The sequence below is a fragment of the Argentina silus genome, assembly GCF_951799395.1.
Source record: "Argentina silus genome assembly, chromosome: 3".
NCBI lineage: Eukaryota > Metazoa > Chordata > Actinopteri > Argentiniformes > Argentinidae > Argentina > Argentina silus.
In genome coordinates this window covers 31,540,096-31,565,548 of record NC_139657.1, presented here as the reverse complement: position 1 = coordinate 31,565,548, position 25,453 = coordinate 31,540,096, and the positions used below count along the sequence as shown (strand labels likewise).

The 25,453-nt window shown below is 40.9% G+C and overlaps 2 pseudogenes across 2 annotated transcripts in view; both read left to right on the top strand.

The window, feature by feature from the left end:
- Positions 1-25,453, top strand: part of LOC310802306 (cytochrome P450 3A27-like) — a 230,779-nt pseudogene that overhangs the window by 31,826 nt on the left and 173,500 nt on the right. The window lies entirely within an intron of this gene.
- LOC310801560 (cytochrome P450 3A27-like) overlaps positions 13,428-25,453 on the top strand; it is a 75,333-nt pseudogene continuing 63,307 nt past the window's right edge. The window contains exons 1-5 of the transcript in view: positions 13,428-13,520; positions 13,643-13,712; positions 13,964-14,124; positions 17,248-17,467; positions 17,659-17,862. The product of the transcript in view is annotated as a cytochrome P450 3A27-like (transcript). The remainder of the gene's footprint in view (positions 13,521-13,642; positions 13,713-13,963; positions 14,125-17,247; positions 17,468-17,658; positions 17,863-25,453) is intronic.

Here is a 25,453-nt window from a genome sequence, read left to right as displayed (position 1 = left end):
ATGACCCAGAAATGACCCAGTCATTTCCACCACCTCATACCTTTTTTAAAAAATAGTTACAAAATTCTAATCACTCATTAAAAACTTCTGCATAGTTTATGGGATAATGTTCCACTTAATGTAATAACACAAGTAGTTATTTCCTGAAATGTATCTAACCAATCCAATATTATATTTCAGGTTGTGGTTGATGTAAGCTTTGTGTTTGGTCCTCATCTCAATTAATTTACCTAATCCACAAATGTATGGTAATTGCAATATAGGTATAAACTGGTAAAACTATGTGTGAAAGTGGTCTTACACTGTTGAGAAATTATGTATATCATACTTTTTTTAAATAATAATCAAATGTTTACATATGATGGAAATTACATTTGTTCAATGCGGGTCGGACAATATGTAAAAAAAAACATCAATTTGTCTTGTAATGTTAGTGCGTTCTCTTATGGATCATGAAACTAGACTACTTATATTAACCTATTAGACTGTGACAATTAGGTTTGAACATTTTTTTTCCCCTCAAGTTCACAAGGCCAAAAGTGCCTGTAGTTGAAGAATCGCCCAAATGTGTTATTTTATATGTATGCACTTTATCTTGCATGTTTACAGACTCCCCCCATTCAATTTCACGCATTTCTATTTGGAGTATAAAAGGCACTAGATCACCTGCGGGTATATAAGCTGTGGCTTGCGCTGCGTTATTCAGTTGGCAGTTAATACCTGTAAAGACTGAGGACCAGACGACTCACTAGTGTGTTTTCCATTTATTCTTAAGCATAAGCATTAATACAGTTTGTCATTAATGTAGGCTTTCTATTTAGTGTACCGTTAGGCATAGTAGCATATGAAGTTTGTAGTCTGTTAGCGGTAATTGCGCTAGCTTGGTATCCTAAACGAGGACGAGTTAGCACTAGCTTGCCGTTTACGATGAGTGGTTGTTGTCAAATGACACTTGACAAAACATGTCGAAGGGAGTCTGGTGTAACGTTTGCCTGACTCCACTGATACAGATGTATGTGTAGGATTTAATGTTAGAGTGTTTTGTAGTTTACATTTTCTTTGTTTTTCTTCGTTTTCTCCTAACGGTTAAGAGAAGGTAGACGGTTAGAGCCAGAGTCCGAACCGCTGATGAACAGCGCTGTAGTTTACCGTTGCCAAGGCAACCAGGCAGCTCACAGGTTGTACCATATTTCTAAATCATTATTTTGATATAATACTGAAATGTTGATATTATATTGTTATTGTTTTACATTGTAATTTGTATTGTTCCAACTAAGTTCATTGGCAGTTAATACCTGAACCACGAGTATGTTTTCCATTTATCCCCCCCCCCTATACTAACCCTAACCCCAACCCCACCCAGAGACCTCTTCATCCCCGCTACCCCCCTTGTACAAGTTCTCTCCTGCTAATACAAATAAAATGAAATAGCCGACTGCCTATGGCCCCTGGTGTGAGCATTGATTACTTTGTCTTATGATGACTGTTGGATAGATGATTCAATTACTTAAACAAATGTATTGTTGTAAGTCGCTTTGGATAAAGGCGTCTGCTAAATGCCATGAATGTAAATGTAAATTACAATGGAGGGCCATGTCCAGAAACGACCCCGAGCCCCTAGCACTGATCTATATACCTATATCTATGTCTGTGTTTTGTCTATTAATTAATAATATGATGATGATTAATCCCAACGACGTATATTTTCCAAGAAACAACATGAGCATATCTGACGTAAATTTATGTAAAAGTCACTTTGGTCACTTGAACCTCCAGTTGTTGTCAAATAGCTTTTGCTGATTGTCATTTGTAATGTGGTACGCTCATTAGTGGAAATAGATTCAATTACATTTCAACACAATGGAGAAAAACTGGTGGGACCCGCCGCAGGTAAGTTTGCCTTGCTCTATTTTAGTTTAAATAAACGGGAATACTTTACATTAAATTGCCCCAATACTTGGGCCAAATGTCCAAGGACGTAGGATGTATCTTTCGAGAGGGGGTGCTGCCTAAATGTTGTGTAAAGGGCTGTGCCATGGCTGCTGGTGGGCCGGTCGATCTGTGGGCTGCGGGGCCGGTGAGCGACACGATGTGTGGGCTTCGCGCAGATCCCCCCTACCTTAATCGAATAAGCACTCGGCCGACAAGCTCCTGTATATTTTCAGCCTACCTCAAGTCCGTGAACTGCCTTCAAGTAAACGCAAAGCTGTAAGAAGCAGGGCTGAAAATTAATCAAATTTAATCAAATCAAGCTCTATCATCCGTGGTGACAACATGTTACTGTACACTTGTTTGTATTCGTATGTTATCGTCCAGTCAAAGTAGCCTACAATTCAAAGCAACATTTCCCCCACAATCAGGACCTAGACCTACTGCAAAGAAATACCCTTAATTGGCTACTCTTTGTTGTTAGATCTCTGGGAAGTAATTCATCCGACTCGGCAGACAGTTTGATCCCAACATCAAGTCAAATCGCGGTAATTTCGGTGAGCGCGCAATTCCAAAAACAGCTGTTTGTCAGTGAAAGAGCAGCGTAACAGCCTAAAAAGTGAAACGGGACGAGCTCAATCGTTGTTACAGAGAGAAATGGGGCTGCAAAATCAACCATTTTAAAGATCAACATTAAAACGAGACAGCTTTATAAATAACCTATAGAGGATGGACTATCGAAGAAAGATGATTGACAGAACAATATCAAAATGGTTAATTTGATGTTTTCAGGTAGGCCCTATCTAAAATATAACCAAACATAGTTGGCACTAATAGGTCTTAATCGACAGGACCTTTCCTTAAGTAAGTCGTAAGTTGACTTTGCAAAGGGCCTACAATTACTTACTGTACAGGCCTACATGATTTGCAATATAAATTGTGTCGGATATGTTGAATAAAAGGTAGATGTAGGCCTTTTTTAAAGGCAAAACTAGAGAGCCCCTTTTGGGAAATTGGGAACGCAACAGCCTATTCTTGAGAACATTGTGAGGTACTGCAATCTCTTTGCGAGGGAAGCCTGTTATCTAACGCAATCATATTTCTTGACGTTTCCCTGTCATTGTGTCTGTCATCTCCATCAGGAAGTTTCAAAGCCCTATGCTACTGTATTTGATAACTACCCACTCACCCCATTCAGGATGGCTAAACATAGACAATATGTAAAGATCACTGGAGACAATTGAATGGTTTTATACTCAGAAAAGACAAATACATTCATAGAGACATTCTCGAGACTGCACCTGTAGTGTGTTCACTGTATGTCCACAGGAGTGTAAAGAGGATCAGGCTGCCCTGATGATGGAGGCAGCAGGACCGGCAGCTTTCGCAGCCTACACCCCACTCCCACAGAGGACATCAAGACGGGCCAGGCACACGAGAGAGAGGGCCAGAGTGGCTAAAGAAAGAAAGGAAGAGAAGGAGGGTTGGAGGAGGGAGATGGAGGAGAGAGCGGAAGAGGTGGAGGGAGCCCAAAACCTTCTGCATAAGGTGAAGGAGCACACCGATGCAGAGAAGGAGAGGCTGAAGGAGGAGAGAGAGAGGGTGGACAAGGACAGAGAAATGGTGGACAAGGACAGAGAAATGGTGGAGAGGAAGAGGAAGATAGTCAACCATCTTAAGGATAATATGGAGAGGAAGAGGAAAGTGTTGGATAGAGACACTGAGAAAGTGAATGAATGCAATGCAATACTCAGTCGCATTCAAAAGACGCAGGAAAATAACAAAAAGGATTTGGAGGAGAGGATTGTCCAGTTGGAAATAAAGGCGAAAGAGGTGGAGGAGGTGGAGAAAGTGACAAAGGAGATGGAGGAGACTTTCCAGAGGGAGATGGAAAAAACAAGAAATGAGATGAAGAGGAGAGAGAAGGAGGTGGAGGAGAGAGAGAGGGTGGTGCAGGAGAGAGAGAAGGAGGTAAAGAAGAGCGAAGAGAGATTAAAGATGAGTGAGAAGGAGACCGAAACAATGGAGGTGATGAAGAGAAGGGTAGAAGAGGTTGACAGAGAGATGGAGAGAATCCTAGAGGAGAAAGAAATGGAGGTGAAACAAGTGAAAGAGAGGATGGAGGTGATGAAATGGGCAGAGGAGGAGAGAGAAAAAGACAGGAATGAGAAGAAGAAAGAAAAGGATATTGAATGGATGAGAAAGGAGTTGGAGGTGATGAAGAGAGTAGAGGAGGTGGAGAGAGAGAAGGAGAAAATCCTGGAGGAGAAAGAATGCGACGTTAAACGTGTGAGAGAAGAGATGGATGTGATGATAAAGAATATGGTGGAAAGGAGGGAGAGGGAAGTGAAAGAGGAGATGAGGATGAAGACAGAGATGGAGAGAGAGAGGGAGAAGATTGAAAAGGAGAAAGAAAAGGTTATTGAATGGATGAGAAAGGAGATGGAGGCGGGTATGAAGAGAGAAGAAGAGATGGAGAGAGAGATGGAGAGAATCCTGGAGGAGAAAGAAAGGGAGGTGAAACAAGTGAAAGAGAGGATGGAGGTGATGAAATGGGCAGAGGAGGAGAGAGAGAGAAACAGGAGTGAGAAGGAGAAAGAAAAGGATTTTGAATGGATGAGAAAGGAGTTGGAGGCGATGAAGAGAGTCGAAGAGATGGAGAGAGAGATGGAGAGAATCCTGGAGGAGAAAGAATGTGACGTTAAACACGTGAGAGAAGAGATGGATGTGATAAAGAATATGTTGGAAAGGAGGGAGAGTGAAGTGGAAGAGGAGATGAGAAAGATTACAGAAGATGTCGTGAAGTGGATGAAGACAGAGATGGAGAGGGAGAAGGAGAAGATTGAGAAGGAGAAAGAAAACGATATTGAATGGATGAGAAAGGAGATGGAGGCGGGTATGAAGACAGTAGAAGAGATGGAGAGAATCCTGGAGGAGAAAGAAATGGAGGTGAAACAAGTGAAAGAGAGGATGGAGGTGATGAAATGGGCAGAGGAGGAGAGAGAGAGAAACAGGAGTGAGAAGGAGAAAGAAAAGGATTTTGAATGGATGAGAAAGGAGTTGGAGGCGATGAAGAGAGTAGAGGAGGCCGAGAAAGAGATGGAGAGAATCCTGGAGGAGAAAGAAATGGAGGTGAAACAAGTGAAAGAGAGGATGGAGGTGATGAAATGGGCAGAGGAGGAGAGACAGAGAAACAGGAATGAACAGGAGAAAGAAAAGGATATTGAATGGGTGAAAAAGGAGTTGGAGGCAATGAAGAGAGTAGAAGTGGTCGAGAAAGAGATGGAGAAAATCCTGAAGGAGAAAGAAGATGACGTTAAACGCATGAGAGAAGAGATGGATGGGATGATAAATAATATGGTGGAAAGGAGGGAGAGGGAAGTGAAAGAGTTGATGACAAAGATTACAGAAGATGTCGTGAAGAGGATGAAGACAGAAATGGAGAGAGAGAAGGAGAAGACTGAAAAGAAAAGAGTAATTGCGGCGAACCTGGAGTTTGCCAGAGAGAGCATGGAGAGGGCTTTCCATAAAGGGAAACAAAATACAGGTATGCCCTCCATTATCTGCTTACAGTGCATTCTAAGCATGATCATTTTGGCTTCTCAAATCACCTCAAAATAATTTAGATTTTATCTATACAAATGATAAGACAATTTTTCTCTTTCAGATATTTCAACACAGAGACAATTCTGGAAATCCACAACTATCCCAAACTTACTACCACAATAACTACCCTGCATACTACCACTATAACTACACTTGCCGTTTCAATTCTCTTTCATTAAAGTCATATTCAAAGGCAAACTGTGTGTCATGTTTGAAATGCTGTATTTTACAAGTTGCATAGCTGTAAACTATGTTGAGTGATGATGAGTTTAGGAAGAAAAGGTATGTAAAAAATGAATACTCCTGCACACACGATTGTTACCTCTGCTTATTTATTGTGTCGACGTTTCGGTTTATGACCTTTATCAAAACTTTTTTATCTGTGAGGTCTGTATTCCTAACACCACAAAAAGACAAAGTGGTGGTGTTTGTGTTTTTTACATTTACAAGTTGAGGAAGAAAAAACATGGCACATGTATGCACATGGGTTAGATTAGAAACAATCTGGGTAAACCTTAATTTGAAGAGGTATGCATGAGGTCTGTTATGTTTTTCTCTATATGCCATAATATTGATTTCAATGATCAACATATTTGTACCCTGAAAAGAACCCAAACTGAACAAGTTCCCCATTATAAGTACCTGGGCATTTACATAGATGATACACTTTTAAAATACATGTTGAAAAAGTGATCAAGAGTTTGTGAGTTAGACTTGTACTTGTTTTGTAAAGAAATGTCTTGCTTCACCTTTGATAATAGGAGGAAGATTGTCTTGGCAATGCTCCTCCCTGTCCGTGATTATGGTGACACAATTTAAAATCACACGACAGCCTCAATTCTTAAACCACTAGACCCGATTTATCACTCTGCTCTGCAGTTCATTTGTAGGCATGTTTTCTGTACCCACCATTGTCTTTTGTATCAGTCTGTGGGTTGGGATTCTTTGACGTTGAGAAGGGCTTATCATTGGATTTCATCTGTATATGAAGCAGTTCTTTTAAAACTCCCATTTTACCTCACATCATTGCTTTTATGGCGACTTAGTGGCGATCAAACTTGCAGCTTGTTACTATTTAATGTCCTTCAAGTGATTACAGAATTGAGAAGAACTTTTTAGCTGCTGTGCTCCTTAGATATGGAATGATCTTCAGGCTAGACTGAGGTTGGAGCACTTGGTCCCTTACACTTGTACCATCATCTGCTTTTTAGTGGACAATATATGCAATAAATACCTTTTTTACACAAACATCTTGAATCAGAATGGGTCAGCCCTAGCCTCTTACACAAACAGGGTCACAGTCAATGGGTACAAAACTGGAGCAAACGTGTGTATACCAAGATACTGTACCTCGACTCCTTTCCATTCCAAAAGAAATGTGTCCCTTTCCCTTCACTCAAATGTTGTGGATGACATGTACATAAAGCTACACACTGGTGCAGGTGTGATGTTATGAGAACTTTAGCATTTAGCATTTCCTGTGTCCAGGCGTTCTATTCACTTCTAATAGGACAAATGAAGGTACACTTGCCTCATAAGGCTCATTCTTGTTTCATTTGTCCTATTAGCTCCTACTGACCTCACTTTACACAGACACAGAGGAGGAGAGACTCAGACTCATTAGAAGTTTATTACTGGATCAGTTTACAAAACAAAACAAAACTGCATGGAGCGTACAGTACAGCAGCGCTTGGAGTACCAGACATGAACACACACCTCACATGCACACACACATCGGAGCTGTCACAGTGGTATACCTTGGATCACACACAGACACACACACACACACACACACACACACACACACACACACACACACACACTCACTCTCTCTCAGGGCTGCATGCGGATAGCTCCATCCAGTTTGATGACCTCTCCATTGATCATGGGGTTCTCAGCCAGTGATGTCACCAGGTGGGCAAACTCTGCAGGGTCTCCCAGGCGTGAGGGGAAGAGCACTTGGCGGGCCAGGAATGAACGCACCTTCTCAGGTTAACCCGCCAGGAGAGGAGTGGAGAACAGAACCTAAGGAGAGGGAGAGAGAGGTTGTCTGATATGGAGAGGAAGGGGGGGGGGAGGAGTGTGTGAAAGAGTGCGTATGTATGTGTGTGTGTTTACTGACTGGGTGCGATGGTGACCACACAGATGTCCATGGGTGCCAGGTCTCGGGCGATGGGTAGAGTCATCCCAACAATACCCCCCTTAGAGGCTGAATACGCAGCCTGACCCACCTACAGAGAGAGAGAGTGAGAGTGAAGGAAGGGGCTGTTGAGACAGTGTTTGTGTGTGTGTGTGTGTGTGTGTGTGTGTGTGTGTGTGTGTGTGTGTGTGTGTGTGTGCGTGCGTGCATGGTGCAATGGAGGTCTTGGCGATCTGTTGGTTCTTGTGTGTGATTGGCTGACGGTACTGCAGCATGTTGACCTCTTCCTCACTGCAGGGTCTACTACAGTTGGAGCAGTCAGAGAGCACAGCCTGGGCCCCTGCAACCAAACATACACCCTGAAATATGGTTTGGACAAAGGATCCCAATGTCAAGATAATATTGCTGTAGGGAAGCTACTCTATGACACAATACCATGTGGAAATGTCAATGATTTTCTAAAGATGAGTGGATAGTGGATAGTGGATAGTGGATAGTGGATAGTGGATAGTGCCTGGTGGGGTCGCAGACTTCAGGCAGATTGTTGACCTAATACGAAACATTAGTACTTTATTTGACTTTATTTGACTGATTTACTTTATTTTCATTATATGATACTTTTGAAGCCCTGAAATAGTGGGAGTATGTTTACAAATGTTTTTTTAAAAACCCATTGAATTAAAGTTGAGAATCTCTACTTTGACCCCATAATATTTGTTTGATTTCAAATCCAAGTGTAGAGCTAAAAGAACAGAAAATGCTTCCTCTTTCCAATACTTATGAAGAGCACTGTATTCATGTTAATCAGTTGCTTCATTACTGTAATATGTGATGTGTTTTGAACTAGTATTTTGAAATACTGTTTTTAGGAGCCAATGATATAAAACAAGTGCATACATGTAAAGAACATAACACATTTTTAGAGGAGTTCAAATATGTAAAATTCAGTATTACTCGAAAGAAAATATTTGCCCAAAAATATTTGCCCCATAGTCCTTCTTGAATCAATGGGTCTGCAAACTATTAAAACCCGATAGGGATCAAACAGGCAGCAACTATTAGCAGGATGTTAAGATAAAGGCCGACAATAACATCACTGAGTGTTGCCCTCTGCGCAGGGATCCCCTTTCAATCATTCACTAGCCATGGCTTCAACTTCACCTCTCACATACTCTTTCATGATCTGAAACACAGGTGTCATGATGGGATAAAATAATCACTTCAGCAGACGTGTCCGGGGTTACTCAGAAGAAGCGATTGAACCTGTAAAGATGGGTTACCTTCCGTACTTCTCCACCGAGACATGAACTCTCCTTGCCTTACTCATCACTCTGATCGTAGTGTAAGAAGTTTTAATAAAAAATATTATTTGTTAGTTAGTTAGTTGTGATAATACATACAAATGATAGTATTGATAATTACAGTTATCTAACAGTTTCAATGATACCTATGACTTGATCGTTTTGCTTTTGTTTCAAGTCAGATTGTTGATTTATATTTGTTCTGACCAGGTATGGATACTGGCCATATGGAATATTAAAAAAACTAGGCATTCCTGGTCCTAAACCCATCCCTTTCCTCGGGACGATAATGGGATATAAGAAGGTTTGTAGAGATTAAGCCCATAAACAACAACATTGTAGACTCATCCATGATGTGTGTTGTTGTGGTGAAAGCCATGGGAGCTGAATATGAATTGTTTTACCCAGAAAAATGGGCAATAAAGCTTTTGAACGAAAACGAAAAGAGAGGAGTGGGAGCCGGTCTGTAGTGGAAAAGGGCCATCATAGACTAAGCCATAATTCAGGTTTATGACAAGCATTTATGAACTGGCTATTTTTTTGTTTAGTTTTTTTGTTCCCAGGGTGGTTTCACCAATTTTGATTCCAGAAATATGGGAAACTGTGGGGGTGAGTCTGCTAAACTGATCCTGGTTATTGTTAACTATGATGGATATATATATCTCTCAGTGTCTACAGTATACACTCTTAAACCAGGCGGACACTGTGCGATTTTCACAAACACAGACGATCCAACCGACGAAATGGTCTCATACACCAAGACAAATGATCTGTCTTGATGCAAGTACACTGCCCAAGCAACAATTTCATGCTTCCACATTAATAATTTGAATCTGTTATTGAGCGATTTAAGTTTTAAGCTTTTAAGTATTCTGTAGTATGGTCCCAAACACAACTTGTGCGTTGCCAATGTTTGACAACATCCTGGATTCTCATTGGTTGAGGCTCCTATATTGCCTCTGAGCACGTCTCAAACTGCATGAATAAAGAGGAGCCACGACACGTCAGAATTCAAATCGGAAGTGATTGTGTCTTCCCTCCATGTCATTGAAAGGGCAAAAATGTAATTAAAAAAATAAAGAAAAAAAGGGTTCTAAAAGGATTCTTTGGTTGAATAACTCTTATGGGTTCCATTTGCAGTGCCCTGCGTAAGTAATGGGACAAGCATTTTTTCTTCTTTTGCATTATGCAAATGTCCAAATTAAGCACTCATGTTTAGTATTTGGTCCCCAATCCTTTGTATGCAAAAGTGCAAAAGTCTGTGACCCATTGACCCAACCAGACGCTGGGTATCTTCTCTGGTAATGCTCTGCCAGACCTATATTGTAGCGATTGTTGTTTGTTTTTTTAGGATGTTTTGTCCTCCTCTTCAGCAAATTAAATGCATGTTCTATAGGATTCTATAGGATTCACTTTTTGGCCCTGAATAATTTCCTAGTTGCTATGGCAGTATGTTTTGGGTCATTGTCCTGCTGTATGGTGAAATGCCGTCCAATGAGTTTGGAGCAATTAACTTGTACTTGGACTGACAAGATGTTTCTGAACACTTCCGAATTCATCCTCATCAAAGGAGACGTGAGCCAGTTCCAGTGGAAGCCATACATGCCCAAGGCATAACACCCCCTCCCCCATATTTCACAGATGATGTGGTATGCTGTGAATATTGGGCAGTTCCTTTTTTTCTCCACACTTTCTCCGGTACATGTTTTTCCTGAACTCTGCAGGCTCTTTTAGGTACTTTTTAGCAAACCGTAACCTGGCCAGCCTGTTTTTGTGGCTGAGTAGTGGTTTGCACCTTGCAGTGTAGACTCTGTAGTTCTGCTGGTGAAGTCTTCTGCGGATGGTAGTCTCTGACTCATTGACGCCTACCTCCTGGAGAGTGTTCCTAATCTATGGGGCAGTTGTTGTTTTTTTTGTTTTTTTTTTAATTATGGTGAGCATTCTAAGGTTATCCACTGGAAGTCTTCCTTGCCATTTGCGATTTCTTAGCTCACCAGTGCTTTCTTTCCTTTTAATGAAGTTCCAAACTGTTGATGTTGGTAGGTTTAAGGTTTTAATGTTTCATTTTTTTCTGATATTTCAGCATCATAATGGCTTCCCTGACTTTCAATAACATCTCTTTGGTCCTCATGTTGACAAGACACCAATAGCAGACTGCACAAATTATGTGACGGAACACACCTGACGAACACACCTGTCAAGCCAATTGTCCCATCACTTTTGTGTAGCCTGAAATAGGGGGATTATGCATAAAAGTGTTGTAATTTCTGAATGATAAACCAATATGTACACAAATAACATCAAATAAAAGATGAGAATCTCTACGTTCTCATTTCAACTCCAAAAAGAAGAAAAAATGCTTCACTGTCCCATTACTTTCGCACGGTACTGTATAACCTTCTGTGGAAAAGGGTTCTACATGGAACCCAAAAGGTTTCTTCAAAGGGAGAGTGGAAGAAGAACCCTTTTTGGTTCTAGGTAGCACTTTTTTTCTAAGAGTGCAGGATCTGTGATGGGTCTGTCTGTCTCTATCTACGGTATATTCGCTTGAATGCCACAGCCTATTTGAGTATTGTTGCTGACCATGTGCATCCCTTCATGGCCACAATTGACCCATCTTCTAATGGCTACTTCCAGTATGATAATGTCAGCATGATAATGTCACAAAGCAAAAGTTGTCTTAAACTGGTTTCATGAACATGACAATGAGTTCAGTGTTCTTCAGTGGCCTTCCCAGGATCTGAATCCAATAGAACACCTTTGGGATGTGGTAGAACGGGAGATTCACATCTTGAAAGTGAACCTGAAAAATCTGCAGGAATTGAGTGATGCAATCATGTCATCATGGACCAGAATCTCAAAGGAATGTTTCCAACATCTTGTGGAATCAATGCCACGAAGAATTGAGGCTATCTTTGTTTTTGCTGGTCTGTAGGATCTATGATGGCCGTCAGCCCATCCTGTGTATCATGGACACAGCCATGATCAAAACCATCCTCATCAAGGAATGCAACTCCCTTTTCACTAACAGGAGGGTAATACGCTAAATTGAAGTTGTTGTATGGGGAAAAAAACATAAGGGCTCCTTAAATAGATAATATCATTGTTATTATAGCATTATTAATAGTATGTTAATCTTGCAGTTTATAATTATTATTATTTTTCTAGAATATCTATCTCAACAGGCCTCTGTATGACGCCGTGTTTATCGCTGAGGATGATGCATGGAGACGGATCCGCAGTGTCCTGTCTCCCTCCTTCACCAGTGGGCGGATCAAAGAGGTACAGTCCCATCTCTCCTCTCCTTCTTTCATTCATTCCTTTATACAACACAAATAAATGAATGACTGACAACTCTGACGCGCGCGCTGTGTGTGTGTGTGTGTGTGAGAGTGTGTGTGTGATTTGTACTATGTGTATAGTGTGTATTCATTGTTGTTTGTTGTTGTGTGAAGCAGCAACTTTAATTAATTAATCCAAGACAAATTTTCATCCGGGACAATAAAGTATATTTGATCTTATCTTCGATAAGTTCAGTGGTCAGATGACAGAGTATAGAATAATAGTTCATCTTTGGAGTCACTTATTTTTTGACTATATACATAATGTATCCTGTATGGATGTATATTCTCAGGCTATATAAACATTAAAATAATTCCTGTTTCAAACATGATATTAATATATGTTTTGCACATATTAATCCACGTATCAATCATGATATTTTTCCATGTATCCTTCCCAACTCAGATGCTCAGGATCATGAAGCAGCACTCTGGTAATTTGGTCAGCAATCTGAAGAAGACGGCTGATAACGATGAGCCCATTGAACTAAAGGAGTGAGTATTTATCTCCGAGACGATAAGGTGAATTTGTAATTTCAGTGAACTCCCCCTTTAATTTTGTGGTTGTGATTCTGGTGGTCAGAGATTGTGTGGTTGTGTTCCAGGTTCTTTGGACCATACAGTATGGATGTGGTCGTCAGTACTTCATTCAGTGTCGACATCGACTCCCTCCACAACCCCTCCGACCCCTTTGTGACCAACATCAAGAAAATGCTCAAGTTTGACATCTTCAGCCCACTGTTCCTCACAGTCGGTACAACTGCCCCCATATAGCTTTCAGTCATTTTGTGCTTAATAAATGAAGCTATCGATTTTATTGATTAGACTGACATAAACCACACTGCCAATGGTTTGCGCTCTACTCATTTGACAAACACATGGGCCCTGTCCAGAACCAACCTCTAGTTCCTAAATGCTGGACACTTGGAGATCTGAGTGGATTGGATACAGAAGTGTCTAGGGATAGAGCCTAGGAGTTGTTTCTGGACAGGGCTGTGCATTGAATAGGATTGGAGTCACGTATCATGGTATTTCCTGTTCCTGTTTGTAACCGTGGCATTTCCTGTCCGTCCAGCATTCTTCCCCTTCATGGGTCCTGTTATGGCAAACATGGAGGTATCCCTATTCCCTGCCTCGGTCACAGATTTCTTCTACGCTGTCTTTCAGAAGATCAAGTCCAATCGCGTGTCTAGCACCAGGAAGGTATGTAAATATAACTGATCAAATATACGATCTTCAGCCAGTATTGTGTAATACAATTGTAGAGATTTGGTAGCATCTGGTAGTTCTCATGTGATTTTGATCTGACGTAAGCCTGCTTCCAGAGTCGGGTAGATTTCCTGCAGCTGATGATAGACTCACAGAAAGACAGCAACTCAAAGGGAGAGGAGCAGAGTAAAGGTGCCTGCCTTAACACACACACACACACACACACACACACACACACACACACACACACACACACACACACATACACACTGTATACTAGCATCTAACACACACACATACAGTACCTGCCTCAAACACCTATACCTACAAACACACCGTGGAAATACTCTACTTCGTCCCTTTCTCACACCTACCACCCCATTTCTCCCACTCTCCCTCTCCTCCCTCTCATTCTCCCCCTCTCTCCATCATCATAGGATTGAGTGACCATGAGATCTTGTCCCAGGCAATGATGTTCATCTTTGCTGGCTATGAGACCACCAGTAGCTCTCTGTCCTTCCTGGCCTACAATCTGGCAACCAACCCTCACATCATGACCAAGCTGCAGGAGGAGATAGACACTGTGTTTCCCAACAAGGTAACCCCTCTGCAGACTCCTATATAGTACTATTCATGTGGAACAGGAAATATGATAGTGACAGTGTTTTAGAGGGTACTGATGAGTGTGTAACCCCTGTGCACTGCAGACTCCTACAGATGGTTAGATAGGTGACAGTATTTTGCAGTGTGCTAATGTGTCTGTAGCATCCCTGTGCAGACCTCTGCCCAGTATTATTCATTTGAAACAGGAAGTAGATAGGTGTTGTTGGAATCTTCAGAATAGTTAAAAGGCCAGTACCTGAGGACCTGAGGGATCTACAGGGTATATACCTTAAAAGCATGTCTGACATGCAGTGGTGTGCATGACCATAGAGTGATTTCTAAACTAATACAAGTATCTTAAAATAAATTATAAAACTAACAGGTAATCAGTGCAGAGACTTGTGTGATATGTGCTCTCCATCTGACACGTGCTGCTGCATTTTGTATCATTTGCCAAGAGCTTTCTTTGGTCGACCAGACAGGAGAGTGTTACAGTAATCAAGGCTGCTAGTAATACAAGCATGCATTCGTCTCTCAGTGTCAGCCTGGGAGAGGAAAGGTTGCACCTTTACAGCTGTGTTCTGTAAAGGTCCATGTAATATTCAAGCTTTCTAAAAGCTTCCTAACGGTTGTAGTGACTATCTTTAATCGGTAGCGATCAGGGAACAAGATCCCTTATAATAAATCCCTTATGAATAAATATTTCATTTACGAACGCTGTTTTGGTTCGGAAAACACGCTTTTTAAAATGCAGTGTCCTACCTGACATTCGGTTTGCATATAAACATGTTGTTAGTGCCAGGGGTGTTCTAGGGGAGTAGACTGACCTTTCTCTGGTGGCTGCCTCTCCCAATCGTGTGCGCATGCAGAAACACAACAGCTAATGTCCAACACTGCAAGTTCATTTCGGGGGGATATATTATTATTAGGGAGGATGTTGTTGTTTGGACAACTTCAGACAGAATTTCTCCACGATGGCAGATTTCCGACAAACTTACTTACTCTTCTTTAAGTGATACAAATATGTTTTAGTCACATTCTTGATATGGGTTTTAAAATTAAGATCTGAGTCAATGGTGACACCTTGTTTTTTTGCCTGGTGCTTAGTGTTACTGTAAGTAGTGTCTTTAAGTGTGCAGACAGTTTCTCTCTTTCGGCTTTTGCTCGAATGACTAGTACCTCTGTCTTATCTTGGTTGAGCTGTATGAAGTTCTGTGACATCCATATTTCACCAGGAAATCAATCAAACTGAAATTGTTGGGTGATACAGAAATGTACAGCTGGGTGTCATCTTCGTAACTGCAGTAATTAATATTGTGCTTCCTGATGACACTGACGAGGAGTACAGGCCCTAAAATTCAACTTTGAGGAACCCCACAGGTGTGGTCACCAATGGGAAACAAAATGGCCAGTTAGGTTGGTCCTACACCAGTTAAGAACTGGACCAGAGAGGCCAACCCACTTCTCAAGTCTATCAATAAGGATATCATGGTCCACAGTATCAAAAGCTGCACTCAGGTCCAGCAGGACAAGGACAAAGAGCATTTTGGCATCAGCATTAATTAATTAATTCTAAGGTCATTAAGAACCTAGTTAATAACTTAACAACATAGTGCTATCTCAGTGCTATGATCGGCACAAAAGCCAGATTGGAACATGTCAAATGGGAATAAGGAGATTATTTAACAGTTTGAACACCTTTTTTTCAAGAATTATTATTTTTTTGCTTAAAAAGGGAAGGTTGGAGATTGGCCTAAAATCGCTATGGACTGAAGAGTCTAAGTTACTTTTCTTCAGGAGGGGTTTCACCATGGTAGTTTTAGGTGCAGATGAACAGACCCCCACTTTGCTGAGCATTTCTGTATGACCACTGCAAAAGAGTTCATAGTGCTTCCATGTGGTGGAAGGTGGGGTAAGTCATCAAACACATCTTCAGGTCTTGCCTGAGTGATCCTCCTCACCTAATATTGGTTCTCTTATCTCAGAAGTATGTTGCAAATTCCTCACATTTGTAGGTGGAGAGCAGATCACCAGGTGTCTTGTGGGCGGGATTTATAAGGCTGTCAATCGTTGAAAAGAGCACTGTTTGAGTTGTTATGATTCATTATCAATTTTGAGAAATGATCCCGTCTGTCTCGGCGTTTTTTTATTGCCTTATTAAAAGCAGAAAGATGCTCTCGAAGAATATCAAGGTGGACCTGCAGTTTTTGTCCGCTCAGACTTTCTGCAAATTCTTTTAAATTTGGCCACAGCCTTTTTCAGTTTGACTGGTGCTACAGAGTCGATAGTTGCCCTTAGTTTGGTGTTGAAGCTGGTTGCTAAATCATTATCACAGGAGGAAGCTGTTGATGGTGTACTATTCATATTCATATTCATCATGAAATTCTCATCTGCTCAGCGACATGGCTAGATAAATAATAGAGTGAAAATATATTTTTCCCCACTTCTAATAGACTGACATGCATTCATGTTTAGCCAGGTTTCAGATAAAAACATTACAGTGCAGCTTTCGCTCTGAGATAAGATCAATAAAGGTTTTGCCAGATAGGGACCTAATATTCAAAAGCACCATGGTAATGTTCTCTGGGCTGTTCGGTGCTGCCCGGCCACAGTTAATGGAATGGATACCAAGTTATTCACATTTGAACCACCTGACAGTTTTCTTGTAGTCTGTCGACTGTGATAGGAAATAATAGACTATAGCACATTCAGTATTCCAAGCAGTCAATCCACTAAAAGCAGCCCAGTTTAGTGGCATTTTGACTTCTGATTGATCCTTGTGTACATCTATCATTTACATTGTTCAGTGGAATCTAAATGTATTTTCTTCTAACTATCAAGATAACATTATTTAGCGATTTTTTTGTTTATTCATGTATAACAAAAAAGCAAGACACTATTACACATGTACATTGAAAGTAATGGCGTTCTGTATGCGGGTGTCATGAAATTAGGCTATGCAGATTAGAATAAGTATAGTACTGTGTTCATTTCCCCCCAAAAAAACACAAAAAACTAACAGCTCTTCAGATTTGCGACGAAAAAGAGTTAGTTCTGGGCTACGGCTACGTGAACGACCAATCACTAGTGCTCATGTGAGTGTAATATCCCTGTGCAGGCTCCTATCCAGTACGAGGCTCTGATGCAGATGGACTATCTAGACAGCGTGATCAACGAGTCTCTCAGGTTGTACCCCATCGACTTGAAAGAGTCGCCAAGAAATCTGTTGAGATCTGCGGCATCACCATCCCCAAGGGTATGGTCGTCATGATACCCATCTGGACCTTGCACCGTGACCCCGATGTGTGGGAAGACCCAGAGGAGTTCAAACCAGAGAGGTAATGGGCCACATCTTAACCACAACCACAATATCAATCACAACAGCAACGATAAGAGCAGTGTTCCACAAACAACCATAAAACAAACCTAAATGCGACGACCAAACACAAACAGGTTTCTTCAACCATGTATAACCATCATATTACTGTGATTTAATTGATATGTTCTTTAACCCCTACACCGTGTGTAGGTTCAGTAAGGAGAACAAGGAGAGCATCGACCCATACACCTACATGCCGTTCGGGTTGGGCCCACGGAACTGTATCGGGATGCGATTCACTCTGGTATTGATGAAACTGGCGATGGTGGAGATTCTACAGAGGTTCAACTTCACCGTCTGCAAAGAGACAGAGGTGAGACAAAATAATGATACAATGATTGTAAATATAATTTTGTACCTATGACTTTGTTGCGTTTCTATATGTAGCAGAGGTGATTTTGGAATCACACTCGCGTGATGAGGTAGCCCTGCCTGAGACATGTAAACTGAAGTGTCGCCCTCAGACCTTGAGGATGTCCTCTTGGCTTAATAGTAGCGTTTGTGTCTTCCACATGGGAGACCCGGGTTTGAACCCCCATACTACAATTCTGTACTTGCGTACTGCATGAGTATGTACTCCCCATTTAATTTCCCAGATTGCATTTTTCAGTACTAGGCGCCAATCATCCTCAGTATAGGCTACCTACTAAATGATGGAAGTGTGAGATTTAAAAAAAAGCTATTTGTATTTCTGCAAAACTCCCTCGAGACTTCATAATGTATGTCGACCCAAGAGAGGTTGTCCAGGAGTTTGAGTTTATTTGAATTTATAGTGCAATGCTACCCGAACGTAACAGTGACACTGTATTAGGTAACATTCATAGTGTAACGCTAACATCTGTTTTACTCATTCCTTCATACTTTAACTGTGTGTCAACTCTCACCAGATCCCCATTGAGATGGACCTACAGAACACTCTGATGCCCATACGGCCCATCAAACTCAAGCTGCTGTTCCGCTGCCAGGAGTCCAACGACAACCAGCTCAAAGCAGACAGCCAGTGATGAGGACATGCCCTGCTGCAGGTCTCTCAGTTATTATGTTACACATAGATCTAGGATCAGCCTCAACACTGGCTACTTTCAAAAATGGGCTTAAAAAAAAAAAGGGCTTCGCTTTTGCCTTAAATTGAAACTAAATTGGCGCTAATAATTGCACTGTGACCCTAAAATGCACTGTGACTTTTATTCTTTTTTTATGTCTTTTATGCGTTTTTATTCAAAAAAAATGTTCATGCTGTTTCCTTTTTATCTATTTTACGTAAAGCACTTTGAATTGCCTCTGTGTATGAAATGTGCTATATAAATAAACTTGCCTTGCCTTGCCTTGCCTCGCCTTGCCTCTGGGCTCTGCTGCTACTGTATGCTGCTCTCTTTGTATCTGTCTAATAGTGGAGGTCCAGGACTAGTTGTACAGAGACAGTTGTTGTCTGTCGTCTGCAGGGCAGGGATTTGCATGTGACTTGTGCATGTTTTGTACTCGTCTGGTAGTGGGTCTCTATCATCACGCTAAAAACGTGTGTATAATCACAAACTAAATCATAACATGAGAATGAACAACATGCCATCAAAACATGACAATAAATAGGTGTTAGATTAGATTCAACTTTATTGTCATTGTGCAGAGTACAAGTACAGAGACAACGAAATGCAGTTAGCGTCTAACCAGAAGTGCAAAAAAGCAGAAAAGTGCAATGTGAACAATATATACAGGTAGAGCAGTATAAGCAATATATGAGCAGTATAAGTAGTGCAGTATAAGCAGTATATGAGCAGTATAAGTAGTGCAGTATAAGCAATATATGTATTAACAGTAACATTATAAGCAGAATAAATATAGAATGCAGTATGAACAGTATAAGCAGTATATGAGCTGTATAAGTAGTGCAGTTACCAATGTATTGGGTCTATCTATGGGTATCGTAGTGCAGCAGTAGTCAAAATGTACCTGCATTTTATCGGTTGAAGTGCCATCTCATCTGTCATAAGATTTGACTTGTAAAACTGAAAAGTAGGATACAACTAATAGCCTAAATGTATAAACACAGACCACAACCAAAAAACAACATGGGAAAATCGTTTACGCATCCTCTGCAGCAGGAACAGTGCAGAGAAAAAGTATGTACAGTAAACCCCATAACTGAATACACTTCATACGCTTCAGCGCGACACAGAACGCCTATACTGCAACAAAGTAAAAAGATGAGACAGACACGTGTCTTCAATAACTTGCATGTTTAATCAAAATACAAGCATTCGGCACATCGTTAACTTGTAGGAAAGTTTAATCAGGTTTTATCAATTGTATTATTTTAAATGTGAAATAAATATCATCAGTGCAGAGGCTATAACACACTACAAAAGTCACATTAAATCACGGAAAGTAGGCTAGGCTAATTAACGGAACTATATGAATATACAGCCCGAGCCCAGTCCAGGGTTCTGAAAGCAACAAGTAACAAGTGTGCCCATCAACTGTCTAGATATTAGGCCTATACGTAACATTTAGTCCTCCACTTTATATCACAGGTAGTATAACGTTTAAAATGACTACAAAACAAAAGCAATATAGTCTACAGTGAACGGCGCATTGTCCATTTGTCATACATGTCCAAACAGACCTGCTCACTTGAATAGGAAAGTAGCGCGGCGGTTCGTTGCTTCAGCAAACCTCTCGATGACTTTACTGTTGAAATCCATCTGTCCCTGGATCAATGCATTTTCAATGGAAATCATGTCAAGGCCGTTCAGTCGCTGGTGTCTGTTCTGTTCTGACAGATGTATAATGTCTTTGAATCCAGCCGATGCCCACATAGTCTCCACCAAAAATCATACATGGGAAACAGAACAGCGCATGTTTCGAGGTGGTAGCGGTTAGCCATCTCTTTTTGTCAAACCATTCCTGTTGGCCCTAAACGTTTTATCTCCAACTTCTCTTCCAAAGGCAATGTACTAAACCGCATGGTCAACAAATAATCTACACGATTCATTGTGAAAACTTTAGCTAGCTAGCATTAGCGATAGACGTACAGTAGATGAACTGAATTGCTTTATGATTATTTCCTGTCATGTCAGACCACGTTAACGACATTAGCGTTTAATAGTTTTTCGCCACCTGTTGCTAGGCAGAATTCATACCCAATATAATTTGCGTGAGGTTTTTCCTGCTTACGCCAAACACGCTCACTTTGTTCCCCTCGCAACGATGGGGCAGAGTGCTCCGCTGCCCCACAGCAGAAAGACGGGACAGGGAGCGCAGTCCGCACACACTAGTAATTACTAGTAATTAGTAATTACTCCAAAAACAGCACTATACGGATTATGAGTCAAGTTTTATATATTTATACACACCAATTTCACCATTTAATCTATTTTGTATTAAATATAAAATACTTATTATTATTACTAATAAAAAATATGACTAATAATTGTTTCGTATTTGTAATGTACTTTATGAGACTTTATGTTTGTAATGTACTTTATAAAGAAAAAAACCCTGTATATCCCCAAATTTGATTCTATGCAATATGTTTTTTCAAATGTTGTATTTGTCTTGTAGGCTACTTTTGTGTAAGCCGTATATTGTGGGTAAAATGCACTATAAATTCAAATGAACTTAAACTTAAATGTGTATTGCAGTGGAATCCTAACTCGAGATCCGCGTGTAAATCGAATCAATTTCCCATTGACATGAATGCAAGATTTACGCGCGCGGATTTGGAGTTAGGATTCCACCCAAAATGCGTTGCCATTGGTATCATTATGACGTTGATATGTACACAGAATTGAGAATGTTCTGCAATAATACACAAAGTTCTTGAACTTTTAGTTCAGTGGCATAACGAGCTAAGACGCAACCTGAACCTGTGCAATCAGTATTACCAGAGTGAGATATAAAGAGATTATAACCGGAAGATTCGGCGCTTATACACAGCCTACTGACTGAGGTAGGCTAATGTAGGCCAGAGATGTAGTATAGTTGACATATAGTATAGTTTTATAACACTTGTATTTGTAAATACTTGAGACGGCATAGGCCGACTACCTTTACAGCATTTGGACAAGGGACGCGTAAAAATGTCACTGAGAGATATCTGTCACTAGGAGATGATATTCCCATTAAGTCGAATTCAGCGTTGGATATTTCTATATGCCTAAAAACTCACATCTTTAGAAAGGCCTTCCTTTAGGTCCTGTCCTCTTGTTGTTGTTAGTGTTTTGTTTGTGGTTTTGTTTGTGTGTCTATTGCACTCAACTGCACAGGCTTTGAAATTGTCGGCTACAAATGAAAAACACATTCCAAATCAAATATATTTTTTATTATTATTATGAGAGACCTAAATGCATGAATTGAATTAGGGCTATTTTAATTTTGCCGAGGTCTTCTGCTTATTAGCCTATAGGCTCCTACCTGTACCAGGCCGATTCCAGTTAATAAAATGTGCCCATTATATGGCCACTGATATTTGACCTGTTGGCCACAATTGCAGGCTATATTTCAAGGCGTGTCAACAAACATAGCCAGCCAACCCACACTGGAAGCTTTTGCTGACTCTAACATAGGCCTCTGACAGGACCAAGTCACTTCGAACCATTGCATCGAACGCTGATAAGAGTTGTTAGGCAGTGAATTACCATGATAGTCATTCCAAACCCATTATGACGCCAGCCGAACGCACATTATAGATAATAACATTTCTTTGCTGCCAATCGGTGTACTGGTATTTGTTGACTGATTCAGAAGGGCAAACTCAAAGATTGTTATCCCATTCTCATTTGGGGAATCTTTCTGACATTCCTGTTGCATTATAGTATGGGTGTGTGGAGATTATTTCAATCATTTTTGTTTGTGTTCTATCTACTGTAGGTGCATAAAAACAATGGAGGTGAAAATATATATGAGTATTGAGGATATCAGGAAGGAGCATGAGAGGATTAAGACAGAGAAGGCAGAGTTTGAGAAAAAGATAGAGGAATATGAGAAACAAAAGAGAAGGGACCAAAAAGTTAGGCAGAGGGAGGAGGAGATCCTGGTCAGAAAGGCAGAAAGACTGCAGGAGGACAGGAATGAGTTCAATAGGGAGAGGGAGGAGATGATAAGTGGGATCAAGATCCTCATGATGGAGAATGAGAAAGAGAAGGAGTCCTCAAAGGAGATACTTAGAAAGGCTGAGAAGGCAGAGGCAGAGTTAAATATGATGAGGAAGGAGAGCGTGAAAATCCAAAGAGACGGGCAGAAGGTGGAGCAAGAAATGCTCAGGATGTGGAAGGAGAAGGAGACATTTCTCAAGGCCAAGAAACAGATGGAGAAAGAGATGGAGAAAAATATGGTGGCAGTCAAGAGGAGAGAGGCCCTGGTGATGGAGGCCGAAGAAAGACTTAAACTGAGCAAGGAAAAAGAGAAGGAAGAGCAGGAGAAGGAGACCTCAAAGGAGATGCTTAGAAAGACAGAGAAGGTCGGAGCAGAGTTGCAAATGATAAAGAAGGAGTGGATGAAAATCAAAAGAGACGGGCAGAAGGTGGAGCAAGAAATGCTCGGGATGTGGAAGGAGAAGGAGACATTTCTCAAGGCCAAGAAACAGATGGAAAAAGAAATGGAGGCAGTCAAGAGGAGAGAGGCCCTGGTGATGGAGGCCGAAGAAAGACTTAAACTGAGCCAGGAAAAGGAGAAGCTAGAGCAGGAAAAGGAGACCTCAATGGAGATGCTTAGAAAGACAGAGAAGGTCAGAGCAGAGTTGAAAATGATAAAGAAGGAGTGGATGAAAATCAAAAGAGACGGGCAGGATGTGGAGCGAGAAATGCTCAAGATGTGGAAGGAGAAGGAGACATTTAAAAAGGATAAGAAACAGATGGAGAAAGAGATAGAGGCCATCAAGAGGAGAGAGGCCCTGGTGATGGTGGCTGAAGAAAGAGCGAAACAGAGTCTGGAAAAAGAGAAGCTAGAACAGGAGAGGGAGACATTGAAGAAGGTGAGCATGGTGACGATTAGAGAGATGGTAGAGAACCTATAGACTAAGTAGATGAAGGTGATTGTTGCTAGTTTTACTATAGCATTTAGTCCATGACCTTCAACTCTCAGTTGAATTTGTCCAATTCTTGTCTCACCTTGCACTCCCCTCTGATGTTACTTTTTTAATTTCAGATGAACGATGGCTCCAGATATGCCCCAACCCTCATGTTCTCGTTGAGAGCGACTCCTCTGATGGCTCAGCTGGTACACAATCAGGCAAACCAGGGGACGAGCCTTTCTGTCAAAAGCCTTGTTGATGTGGCCCTGGCTGAGAGCGTGTGGGGGTGCAGAGATAAGACAGGGGACTGCACATGCCGACACTGTTAGCCTGGAAACCTCAACGCAATTGGCTGCTATTTAGGGATACATAGCAAATCAATTTATATAGTTGTCTTAAGTTCAATAAATTAAGTTGAACATTAAATTAAATTGACTTCCTTTCTCTACCACTGTGACTGCTTGTGGCATTTATTATTATAGAAAGTCTTACTTGTGATGACCGTGTTGTATGTAGCTGAAGATGAATGTAGCTATTTTTTTAAGTCGCTCTGGATAAGAGCTTCTGCTAAATTACTCAAACGTAGGCCTAAAGTACATCCGTAAAATAATGTATCCATTTCCTGTTAACCATCTCTAAACCCTAGATGGCAGTATTTACTCTTACACCAGAAACGTGACCAGTTTCACGTGTGGATGCAGAAGAAATAGCCTCCCAATCTGTTTCTGCAAGGAACTTCTAATTTATGGATTCTGTACATTGTTTTATGTTGAGAGTCTTGTCAAGTCTGAATATCTTAGAATTGGGGTTTGTCCTCTACCTCCAAATATAAACGAGGACAATCCCTTTGTTTTTCATACAGGTACCACTATTGTATGTATTTCTATAATCTATGTTTCTATTACTTTACCATACTATGAAACTAATTGAATATGTTTTTAAGCGTCCAAAAAGCATTGATACCATTTCCAAGCACTCCAAGAATCATTTTGCGTTGCTGCTGCAGCAGCCGCGCAATGTCAACACTTTAGACACGCACTGGTGTAGCATGTAACATTAAAATCCATCAACTTCATATCACACCATTGATGATTGGTGAACTTGTTGGATCAGTTAAGGCCTGTGCCAGAAATCAGTAGACACACCAATCACACAATGGGACTATAACAGGCACATACAGTGCATTCTGAAAGTATTCAGACCCCTTCACTTTTTCCGTATTATGTTATGTTACAGCCTTATTCAAAAATAGATGAAATTATTTTTTTCCCTCATTAATCTACACACAATACGCAATAAGGTGCTTCAACAAAAAACGTAAAGGGTCTGAATACGTATGTAAAGGTGATATTTCTGTTTTTTATTTTCAATAAATTAGCAACAATTTCTAAAAACCTGTTTTTGCTTTGTCATTATGGGGTATTGTGTGTAGATTGATGAGGAAAAAGGCTGTAACATCACAAAATGTGGAAAAAGTGAAGGGGTATGAATACTTTCTGAGAGCACTGTATTTACATCTTGATTCACATAATCACACCTCGTACACACTTGCAAGTGATAGCAACGCCTATCACCTGTCCCAATAAAGGGATGCTACAAGCGCGCCATTTCATCCTTTCCACTCTTCACTCTCTGACTGTCTGAAGTGTACTGTAGTTGTGTTGTTGTAGCTGGGTACACCTCAGCCTATGATTCTCATGGGGCGTTAGTTTGAAAAGTGTACTGTAGTTGTGTTGTTGTAGCTGGCTACACCTCAGCCTATGATTCTCACGGGGCGTTAGGTTGAAAAGTGTACTGTAGTTGTGTTGTTGTAGCTGGCTACACCTCAGCCCATGATTCTCATGGGGCATTAGGTTGAAAAGTGTACTGTAGTTGTCTTGTTGTAGCTGGCTACACCTCAGCCTATGATTCTCACGGGGCGTTAGATTGTCTCTGATA